Source organism: Acyrthosiphon pisum, chromosome A2, assembly GCF_005508785.2.
Source record: "Acyrthosiphon pisum isolate AL4f chromosome A2, pea_aphid_22Mar2018_4r6ur, whole genome shotgun sequence".
Lineage (NCBI taxonomy): Eukaryota > Metazoa > Arthropoda > Insecta > Hemiptera > Aphididae > Acyrthosiphon > Acyrthosiphon pisum.
The window spans coordinates 59859869-59871927 of NC_042495.1; the positions used below are offsets into that span (position 1 = coordinate 59859869).

The window sequence follows — 12059 nt, forward strand, 5'->3', positions numbered from 1 at the left end:
TTTTGGAGCCAATGAAATGTTTTATCAATTGTATTTGAGCATGGAAAAGTAATTTTACATTAAATATGTAAATATAATATAATCGTGTACAGTATATTTATGTTTGGATTTGGATTTACTCGTAGTACTTACTCTATGAATGATAAATATTATAGTTACTAATTATATTAAAATATTCGTAATTAAGCATATTCTTTGGAGTCTGAAAAGTGGTTTTATAAAGATAACTCGGTAATTGTAACATATTTTATTTTTATTTATTTTTTTGACTAACTTCCAAGTCGTTCATAAAATCACAATAATTACTAAGCAAGTCCATTCCGTACCATTTTATTTTATTACTTTGTATATCAATAAAGTTAATCAAACTATAAAACGCATAAGTTTTAAAACAATGTATAAACGACACGTGTATTCAACCATAATGATAATTTGCATTTTTATGTATTGTGTATATCCATACAATAATTTCTTATGGGAAAATTCGGTTATTCCTTCCACAGTGTAGTAAAGTATTGACTAGATACGTATTGAGTATTAACCATGGGTTTGGCTAAATTGAGTAGGTACCAACAAAAATAATATATTCATTTTGCTTTATTAAACTCTAAAATAGTGCTAATGAGTAATGTATCAACATAATAATAGTGCCTTAAGCCGTTATCATTATTATGTCTAGTTATTATAGGTGAGAACCTTAATAACCTTTTTAGGATTTTAAATAAAATAATATTTTTTAAGATCATGACTAACGAGTGTTTACTGTAAAAAAGATCACCCAATATTAATTGACGATTAATGCTATGTTTCAGTAATTTATAGAAAGGTATAAGAAAAATTATTATTTTTCAAAAGACACAAAAATGTAAATTTGTCATATCAGCGGGCAGTAAATATTTTAAGCCCTTCTTATCATTTTAATATATTATAAACGTGATTTAAAAACTAGAATAAATCCTATAAAAGTATACATTCACAATGCGTAGCATACGGTGTATCTACTACACAATTTGTCATTCAATTGAAATTGACAGCAATGTATAAAACTTCACTAAAATTGGAATAAAAGAGAATACAAATCGAAATGATATTACATAGGTACACAATATCCTTGACTGGAAATTGACATTATATCACAACTTTGAGAGATTTGATAAAGATTTTAAACTTTTACATAGTTTTCTTTTCAAAAGTTATATATATTATGTATAATCTTATGCTACTCAAATACAGACAATTGTTAGGTCATCAAAATTAACAAATTGAAAATAAGTTCTATGAATTAATTTGTAAAATTGCCTTATAAAATACATGGTGATTACTGATTATAAATCACTAAAACATCATGAAATCGTTCAAACTATACATCATTCTCTAATGTATGATAGTAAATGTAACAAATCAATCTGAAAACTTTTGATTATACGCCAAGTAAAATCTATTGTAGTTTATCACTTAGAGAAATACTATTGTTTACTGGAGCACATTATGCATAACTTAGCGTCCAGAAGCTATTTTATCATAATAAATTATATATGATAACATATTTTAGTAGGTATAAATTATACACAATAGTCCGTAAGAATTTTTTTTAATTTATTGTATGACCTGCTGTGTACAGCGTCAATAAGTATTAATAGTAGCCATGTAAGTGTATACATATTTTGTACACATCGTTCAGCAATTTCCTATTGATTCGTAAAAATGTATAAAAATGAAATGGTATTGAAACTACTGAGATGTAAAATAAATTAAGATTAAAGCACAAAACAGGAAACCATTTTCCAGTAGGTACCTACAATAATATACTTTAGGACTGCTGTTTATGGACGTATAAACGTCACTGCTTCTAGTTTTTACTTTCTGTATAACTTTCTGCAAGGATCTAAGAAATAAAAATGGTCGCTTTATAAAATCCGTTCAATCCTGAACCACGGCTCTTTATATTAGAAGGAAACACTGACAGAAAAGTATTTTGTAGCAATGAGGTTAATTTGTTACATCGTTTGAAACTATAGCTCTGGTGTTAAACGAGTACGTTAATAAAGAAAAAATTGTTCAAACTTCAGATGTTTTTCTTTTATTCTTTTTGCATACATATTCTGTGATCGTTACTCATTAGCTAGGTACTGAAAAACAATAAATGCATATTACTCTCTAATACGTCTTGCGTAATTGCTTAATTTTAGTAATTGTGTCACTGTTAAGATAACGGGTACACAAATTAATTTAATAGTGTTTAAATTTATAAGAATAGATAGGTAAAATACAATTTTATTTATACACAAACTGTGCCATATATAATTAATTTAATTGTATTGACACAAACTGAACAGTGAACATAATTAATTAAAACAGCCTACGAAAAATAGACAAACTTATTATGAAAAAAGATATATTGAAATTAATAATTCGATTCTATAGGGGTTCAATATCTCAATGCCAAGAAATGTAATTCTGTAAGCAAGAATATGTTTCTCAATAAATTAATAACATTTAAAAACGTAATTATATTATATTAGCTGCTCGCGTTAGATTGAATTATAACTGTATTATAATTAGGTTAAAAATGGAAAGGCAGAAAGTCTCAAAAATAGAAACATGCATTTCCAAAGTGCACTAAGTTACGGTAGCATAATCAAGTTGTTGAAAAAATATGTATGTGTATACTGGATATGTCTATTTAACCCTCTCCCCCCCTCCCCGTGAAAAAATCCTAAATATTGTTTTTATATTAATTGTTACTGGTATGCCGTAATATTATAATGAGCTAAACAATTATGAGCTGATAATTTTTACGTAAAAATTAATTTCACATTCCACACCAAATTATAAATACAAATGTTATGACGTAAAAACAGTTATATATTAAATTTTAATTGGCATATTTTTGTGTTTTTTTTTTTATGAATTTTTAGCTATAAATGCATTTTTTATTTCCAGTGGTTTGTTTTTATTGTGTTATTAACAACTTATTATAACTTGTAATTTATTTTTAATTATAGGCACACTAAAATATATAATTTATTTTGAATGAATAATATAAAATACATAATGTATGATTTACTAACCTACCTATTTTTGATATTTTTTGAGCATAATATTTACATGCACTTTTTAAATTTTTAATGCCATAAGCATAGAATATTCTATCCCTACTTATAAATAATCTAGTCCAGTTTTGTAAAACTTAAAATAAATTAAATACGTTAAATTTAATATGTAATTAATACATTAGACAAATCTGCTACCTATAGTAATATACGCATCATGATAATTTTTCTTAAAAAAATATTGATACATAATACTTACTTCATGTATCCTCTTAGAATGTTTTTAATATTAGAGTAATACAATTTAGCTGATTAAAATAGTTAATTCAATTCAATAAAAAAATCATTAAAAACGATAGTAATAAATAATAATACATGTTATTTATTGTTGTGAATAATCCCTATTTCAAATTTAAACATAGAAATAAAATTCTGGTTATAAAATAATAATTAAAAAAAAACATTTAAACCTCACTGAATGACCGAAAAGGTGACTACGTTAGTACGTTCATTTTTTAAATTACACGAAACTCGAAAAATAACAAGATACTACCACAAGTCAACATAATGGTATATAATTCCAGTTCCTAACACCGAATGAAACAAATTTTAAACACCACATCTCACAAGAATATATAGTTATAGTTCTTATCCATTATTTACTTTTAATAAGATGTGCCAAAAACCAAGGACATTATATTATTTTAGTGTTATACTGATGAATTCAGCAATCAGTAACATTTCTGAACCACCTGCAATACACAATCATGTTTGGAATTTGAATGGTTAAATGAAATATAAATACAATTAAAATAGTATTTAGAGTTAAATCTAATTAACAGAACAATTATTACTGTTGCTTTACCATGTGTAATAAAATAGAGGGTCAATATATAATGGAAAAATAAATTTGGTAGATAAACAGTTCATTAAAGTATTAACCTAAATAGAAAATTCAAAACGATTGAGGATTGAACTGACCTAGTAATTATCATCTGGGATTAAAAAGTATACATTTAAATACAAAACTTAATAACGTCTTATATCAATATTCATCATATTCAAAATTGATTAATTAGTTTTACATTACATATGACGTAAATCCAAATTGTAAAAAATGAACATTATCAATAATTTGGTAATAAAGAATAAAAATTTAAACACTTTCATAATATATAATATGTTTTGTGAAAAATCCTTGACATCCTTATGAACACTAGACATGCAGCATTTTTTTAAAATAGTTGATAAGTATCATTTTATTAATGTGAAAATGTAACAAAGTAGGTTAGGTAATATCAATCATGAATAAAATAATACATATTTTGATAACATTTTTAAATTCTTATGCTTTTTAAAAAGTTATGTTTAAAAACATTAATGTAAATTTTGTAAAAAGTATAATGGGTATTACTTTTATAAATAAAAATATGCAACATAACCTTTAAAAATTTGAATTAAAATAGAAGCGTACATTTGAACGTGACCAAAATATAAATAATATAATAAACTAACCTAAAGTACTGATTATTATAACGTGTTTGTGAAATTATCATAATTTCTTTATTGCTCTTTAATATTCTAATAAGTATTTTATAGTTGATAGTAAATTAGGACTCTATGTACGAACAAATTATTGTATGTCAGAAAAAAACGTGAATGGTTGACGGTCAGACGCTAATTTAGACAAATCTGCTGGTACACAAAATGTTTTTAATAATATTCAACAATAATATTTGTAAAATATTTTAATTGAAATTGTATAGAAACGTGGTATTTATTTAAAATAGTGTAGATAGCGATATTATAACAGCAAAAACCAAAGCAAATATAATTTACAGTAAATAAATTAAAAAGGCGAAAAACATCGGTGGTACTAATATTATGTGTACACAGTTTATTAAATATTAGAAAATACTTAATTTGGAATTCTGATGTATACACGTCAGGTACCTGCTATAAATAATAATAAAAGTTATGTGTGAGAAGCCCACATCATAATTTGTACAATAGCTGGTTACTAATAAAAACATAAATAAATCGAAGAATAATTATTGTGGGTGCGTTAGTCTGTGTGCAGTATGGCCGGAATTCAAGAGCAGTGTGTTATGATGTGATAAATTTTTATAGATTGATAATGAAAAAATTAAATAAAAGAATATATAGATAAAATGTCTTGATTGTATAGTTAGTCACCAATTTTGTAGTTAATCAAGATAGGATAAAGATACTATGAATTTATCTAGATAAGGTATATAGCTAGATAAATGCATCCACAAGTAAATTTAGCTATTGCACACTATTCAGGGTTCATCAAAGGGATTTCAGATTTGTCTTTTGGGTCTTCAATACCTATATATTCTTCTTTTTCACGTTTATTAGGTAATGAATATAGACATACTTGTATGTACAAACTGTAAAATATACAACCTTTTTGAAATAAGTGTAAACGATGCGAGGAATCACATGGCTTGAATAATTTTATCAAAGAACACTTCCATGAACCTAGGTCACCCAAGTGACAGTTAATGTATTAAACTGGTGGTAAAAGTTAAAAAATCACTCGATTATTATAATATCCAAAACTATTTTTATTAATTAATTTTTAAAAACATAGTTAAAATATTAAAACTATAACTTCTTTGCTACCATAATATTATGTAAATAATGATGTGCATTTTTTATTTTGCTTTGGATTTCGCTCTTCTTACTTTGCCATTATTACTTTGCTATCATTACTTTCGATATTTTGGCATATACCCATAATACATACCAGGTATCAAAACAATAAAAATATACTATTATAACACTATAATATCGTATATAATATAGAAATTCATTTCACTTTAGATTTGTAAAGTATTAAATATAATATAAGTCTGTAAGATATTAAATAATTCAATGTACACACGATTGTTATTTAATATTAACTAGAAATTCGAAGTTATTTTTTAATGTATCAATGGTGGCGGTTGTAGTTGTGGTTAATGTACATAAAATATATTACCACATAATATTATCTATTATGTTTATCTTTAAATTTTGACCACACTAATATCTAGACAGTTTACGTTTGATGAATGATATTTTATTAAACGCATTTAAAGAGATATAAGTGGTTTTACTAACAACAAAAAAAATGAATTTCCGGGCGTCAAGTAGGAACATTTCTTAAAAATATATAGTTTTACTTTTTTTTTGTAAATATCGTAAAGGAATTCTTCTTCGATAAAAAAAAATATTTATTTTATCAAATAGTACATAATAAACACGATACCTAGTTATTAGTTTGATTATTAATTAATATGTTTATTGCTCAAATAACAGAGATGAATATTTTGTTGCTTTTTTTATGTATAATAATATGGAATAATAAATAATTGCACAGTAAAATTAATAAAATAATAAACAAACATTTTTAATACAGATAGCTAAAAAAGTATTTGTTTACAAGAGTGTAATCAATTTTATTTACAAACATATTGTTATAATGTTATATTAGCTTTACAAAACATCTAGGTACCTATAGAAAATTATGAAAATATTGTCAATACAGTTTTATCCATTACACAAAGTTCCTACAGCTAGAATGCCACAAACCCCACCCATTATTAAAGCAAACATTTTTTTGTCTACATCTCTAGTGGACATTAAACATTGCGTTATTAGTTTAATAAAATGACGAGATTCTTTTTTTATATTGATTGTCTCGGAGCTTCCGTTAGTTGTTGCTCATACAGCTGTTATTCACCAACAATAGCAATAAAAGTTTATTATGACTGGTGACAGTCTAAGTTTTTTTTTAAAACATGATAGAGAAATTGGTTTGGTTCTCTCGGGAAGGTGATAAATTATTGCATTTGAAAATCGATCTTAAAAAAAACTTTGTTTATTCAAAATTGATCAAAAAAATTAACTTTTTTAAATTCAATCCGTTCATAATATTTCCAATTTATAACAATTTTAAATTAAGTAATAAAGGTTTTTTATTATTATTATTTTTTTTTTTTTTTAAGAAAACTGCATTATTGTTAAACTACTTGGAATTAAAAATATTTGATAACTTACAGGTACTTGACATTACATGATATTCACAGTAACTATGATTTCGTGTAATAAAATGTACGAACATTTTAAATTTAAATTATCTATTCGAAATTTGAATGTTCATTGGAACAAACAATGTTAAATTGTAAAAATCGAGTGCTATAAAAATCATTTATAATATTAAATATTAATTATACTTATGATTTACAAATCAAACCAAATAAGTACTAATATAATAAATTACAAATATTTATAATCAAAGATTAAAACAAATTATTTGAATATTGAATGCAGATTATTTATAAATGGTCGTAAACATAAAAAGAAAGTAATTATTGCAAGGCAATTTCTCGTTTAAATTAAAACACGACAAAGAGAAAATAATTAATAGATTCTCTATATGCTATAACCAATTATAATAAAAATCGTATTCTTATATATTTCAAATTATGTCACATTTTTATTTTACTCGACAGACATCAAAAGAAAGAAAACAGTTCGGTGAGAGTCAGTCAGATAGTGTCAGATATTATTATTACGGGTCTTACTAGTATTATAGTAGTAACTTTATACCTATAAAGTATAAAAGATCTAAAAGATACGTTAAATTTCACGTTGTCGTACCTTTACGATATGAGCTAGTTGATTTACCTAATAGCTTATAATAATATACCATTAACATATGTTACCAACTACAAAATCTAAAAGTATATATTCGGTAAGAAGAAAAAATTGTTTCTAGGACAGTATGTATCTTTAAATTCAATTCAAGTGCGCTTTCTCGGATCTTAAAAAAAAACCGTATTCATTTAATTATATTAACTTACATACACATAAAGGTTGTTTTTCAAATTAATCATTATCGCGGTAATGCTGTGGCCAATAATTATTACCTTTGCACGTCGCTCTCGAATTCCTCGGGGCCGTGGGCAATAGTAGTGCTTCAGCACTCGAAGTGCCTGTTGCGCCTGCGACGACTGTGATAAAGACGATGACGACGACAATACATATATTTCGGTGTACTCGGATATTATGGGACGCGTGCGTGACTTTCGGTGGCGCCAATCTATAGCCCCCGGTATAGAGCGTGTCGTAATGCCGGTAACCGACTGCGCGCGCGAAGCCAAGTCGAGTCGACCAGAGAGCGAAGTGCCACCGACGTCACGGGTTTCCGTCGCTAGCGCCGTCCACCGCGAGCAGCGATTGGCACGCCGCGAACCGATCTCACTGGCCACAGAGATGATCAAAAATTAATTGCTTGATAATAATAAACTAATTTCACCCGACGACCGCCAAGTCGCGGTCTTACCCACAGGTTTCCTCGGTATCGCTGTGGCCTACACCATAGGTAGGTTATATTATAGTAGCCCCTAAAATGTACAACTAATAATAATATTTATTTTTTAATTTTCCCACATTATGTATTTGGCAATTCGGCACCCGCCACCCGTATTGTATAATATGATAGGTCATTATACACCCATTACGTCCAGAGCGATGTGTTTACGTCGTAATGCGTATATACAATATATATATAAATATATATACAGGTACTCGATTATAACGATGGGTGTTATAGACATGACCGTACTCAGGGCGGCAATAGGTTGTCGGTTTCAAAATATTTTCCACTGCAAAATGTCCTTTGTTAGAATATCTTATTCAATCATAAAAAGACCACAAGTAAATCCTCTAGCCTTAAATACTTAAGTTCATACTACTACTCTAAGGATACGGTCGTTTATGTCACGTGGTAGATAAATTGTTTGACCACATTATTCTGTGTATAACAAAAAGTGGCTCTAAGGTATATTATTTTGCAGTCTTAAGAGCGCAGTCTAAAATTATTATGAATCACGATTATATGCAATCATGCTAAACGATAAGCCTGTTAAGTTAAAGCTAATGGTTGGTACAATTTTAATGTACATTAAATCACTTCGTACCTGTTTAAATATAATTTTAAAATAAGATAAATGGTTTTCTGTACCTAAAAAATAATTGATACCTAGTATTTATTACGAGTTAGTTAAATTTAAATATTTCCCATGTTCCTTTCCTAGGAACAACAATTACTAAAAATATGTACATGTAGGTACAAGTGTCAATTACGTGAATAAGAACTTGGGGACTTCCATAAGTTTATTCAGTTTTACCAAGATAGCTTTTTGCGTATTTTTAATTTGTTCGTTACTTATTATATGTGGCAACAAAAATATTACCAAAATAGTAAATCTCAAATATCGGATATTAACAAGTGCTTACCACTATAGGTAATTAACATCATTTTCAATGAAACGAGTCTGATTGTTCTAGTTTTTAGATTTTTTTATTTACTCTACAACAAATTTTTTTCATTTTTATATCATCATTTATTGTTACCTGTTTATCAACCCTAATATATCTACTATATAAATTTATTAATTCACTAATGATTGACTAATGACCTACATCTACCTACCTACACATTTTAAAGTGGTTTTAATAATTTGTGCTTATTAAAAATAATGAATCGCAAATTAATGAATCACATAGAAAATAAAATTATATACATTTAAAAATTTTCAAATACACTTATTAAAAACAAAACTTAGCTACATTAGCCATCCCTCGTCACCTCGTCACCTTAAGCTTAGATGACTTGCTAGATAACAATCATTAATCTAAAACAGACAAAAATAAATAAAAATAAAAGACGAAAGTGTTATCAGTAGGTGGCTTCTTCATTCAAATTGTTAATGTTTTATTTTTATATAGCTCATTCTCGTATTGTGCCCGATGTTACAGACTGTGTATAAATGATAACAAATAAAAAAAAAACTTTTAAAAATTGTAGGATGTGTTGAAACAAAATATCACATAATTTCAAATATAAATACACAAATAATGTACCAGACTACTAATTACCACACAGCATTTGGGAAATGATAATTTTTTGAAAATATATTTTGGAGTGCTTGAATAAATAATGTTTGACTAATAATATTGTATAAATATTTTATTCTCATAAAATAATAAAATATTGCACAAAAATGTTGACTTAATATTTTTATAATGTTTCCATGAAAATATTTTTAAAAAAAATATGATTAAAATGTTTTGTTAATGTTTTTTACAAAATATTTTTCAAAAATGAGCTTCTTAAATATAAATAAAATATTTCCTTATTATTTACGCAACTTTCTCAAATATTTTTACAACTATATTGTTTTTCTAAAAATATTTATACCATAGTTGGGAAATATTAAAATGCTGTGTGGGTTGTATAAGCCAACTACCGAACCACACCAGGCCCCGTACAATATTTCGTACTATAAGCTACATAGTATTGAACAACAGTCACCTTCACTTTTGAAATTCACTGGTATTAACTATTAGGTACTCATCTGCAGTAGGTACTCAACAGTGAATAGTCAACTTGATCTGGCTATTACGTCGTAATTCCACAGACCGGATGTCCACACAAAAGCCGGAAATCCGCAATGGCCAATGCATGATGGAAATAAGTATCGCGTCAAATGTATTTCGGTATTTTATAGTTTGGATTTAGGTACATAGATAGACATTTTTATTATTATTGAACCACACATAAAAAAAAATCGAATTCTGAAATACGAAAACAGTATAGACGGAACCTCGGAAAGTGAACAGAATGATTAATGCATCTCTGTAACACTCCTGATGACGTTAAAAAATGATCAATTGTTTTTTTTTTTTTACGACACGCGTGAACACAATATAGGTACATATTGTATATAGCTGTTTTGTACCCTGAAAAAGGCAGTCCGAGGATCCAGTAAGAGCATTGAAAAGTTACAAAATATTACGATCACTGTTGACAGTAGATGTACACGCTTGGTAGCTTACATCCCACACAGTATGGTAACTATTTACCGACACATACCTACTTGTCGCCCACGTACTAGTATAATCTTATAATTGGAATACTTACAGCTTCTTTAGTATTTATTATAAAATATCAAGTAACTATAATATCGATACCATGATATCATCGCCAATATGAAATGTTAATAATATTATGTCATTTATTAGTTGTAAATTGCAATATTATTGAACTTTTTTAATAATACAAGACTGCGTATCAATACTGATACATAATATATTATAATAATATTCAATAGTACAGGAATGTTGTTAGCTTCTTCCTGATTTTAAAGCTAACGAATATACTATTATATTTAATAACACTAATGCTACAATTTCGATCAGATAATCTAGATTAAGTTCATAATAATACAACGTTTTTATTTTTATAAATAAATAAATATCTATCCATGATACAAAATATGATATAATCATGATATTAGCGTCATTTATTATCTTTATTTATCATCAAATAATGATACATAATAGGTATATTAATAAAAGTATTATGTAAATATAAAAAATTGTACTATCAAAACTTGAATAATATGTTTTTATACTTTTCTGATTGCAGTCTATAATAGAATGATTAAAAAGGTGGGTAAGTGGATTTCGCTCTGCTGTACAGTAGGTTACAAGTGGGTCACTGTATAATGGATGGTATTAAATTTGAATTCAATGATATAATATCATTGTATAAGAAAAACGATTCTGAGCGGAGACGGTATGTTAGTCTAGGTATAAGACATAATATTATATTAGGTACCTATAATAAATTCCAAATTAATCATATCATAATATTTATTAGGTACTTATAACGCGTTATACATCAACAAAAAACCGTGGTACTATCATAGATATATAATAGTATACTTTAGAAGTTTCAAGTACCCACGAATAATATTATACAATCACAACAAAATAACTAAAATAGTTATCCTAGGTTTTTAATATGTAATTTCGTCCAAATTTGTACTTAAAATGACTATAAAAATAAACTGCGTAAATGTATTTTTTAGATTTTTTGGTAACAGAATTAATTACTTACGTGGAATCTTGTTTTAAATTTTCAAT

At 26.7% G+C, this 12059-nt stretch overlaps 1 protein-coding gene across 1 annotated transcript in view; it reads right to left on the minus strand.

Moving 5' to 3' along the window:
* The window catches only part of LOC100163718 (neuropeptide CCHamide-2 receptor-like), a 138614-nt gene extending 130340 nt beyond the window's left edge, over positions 1–8274 (minus strand). The window contains exon 1 of the mRNA XM_008187199.3: positions 7994–8274. The gene's annotated coding sequence lies outside the window, so the exon portion shown is untranslated. The remainder of the gene's footprint in view (positions 1–7993) is intronic.
* Positions 8275–12059: the final 3785 nt, after the last annotated feature.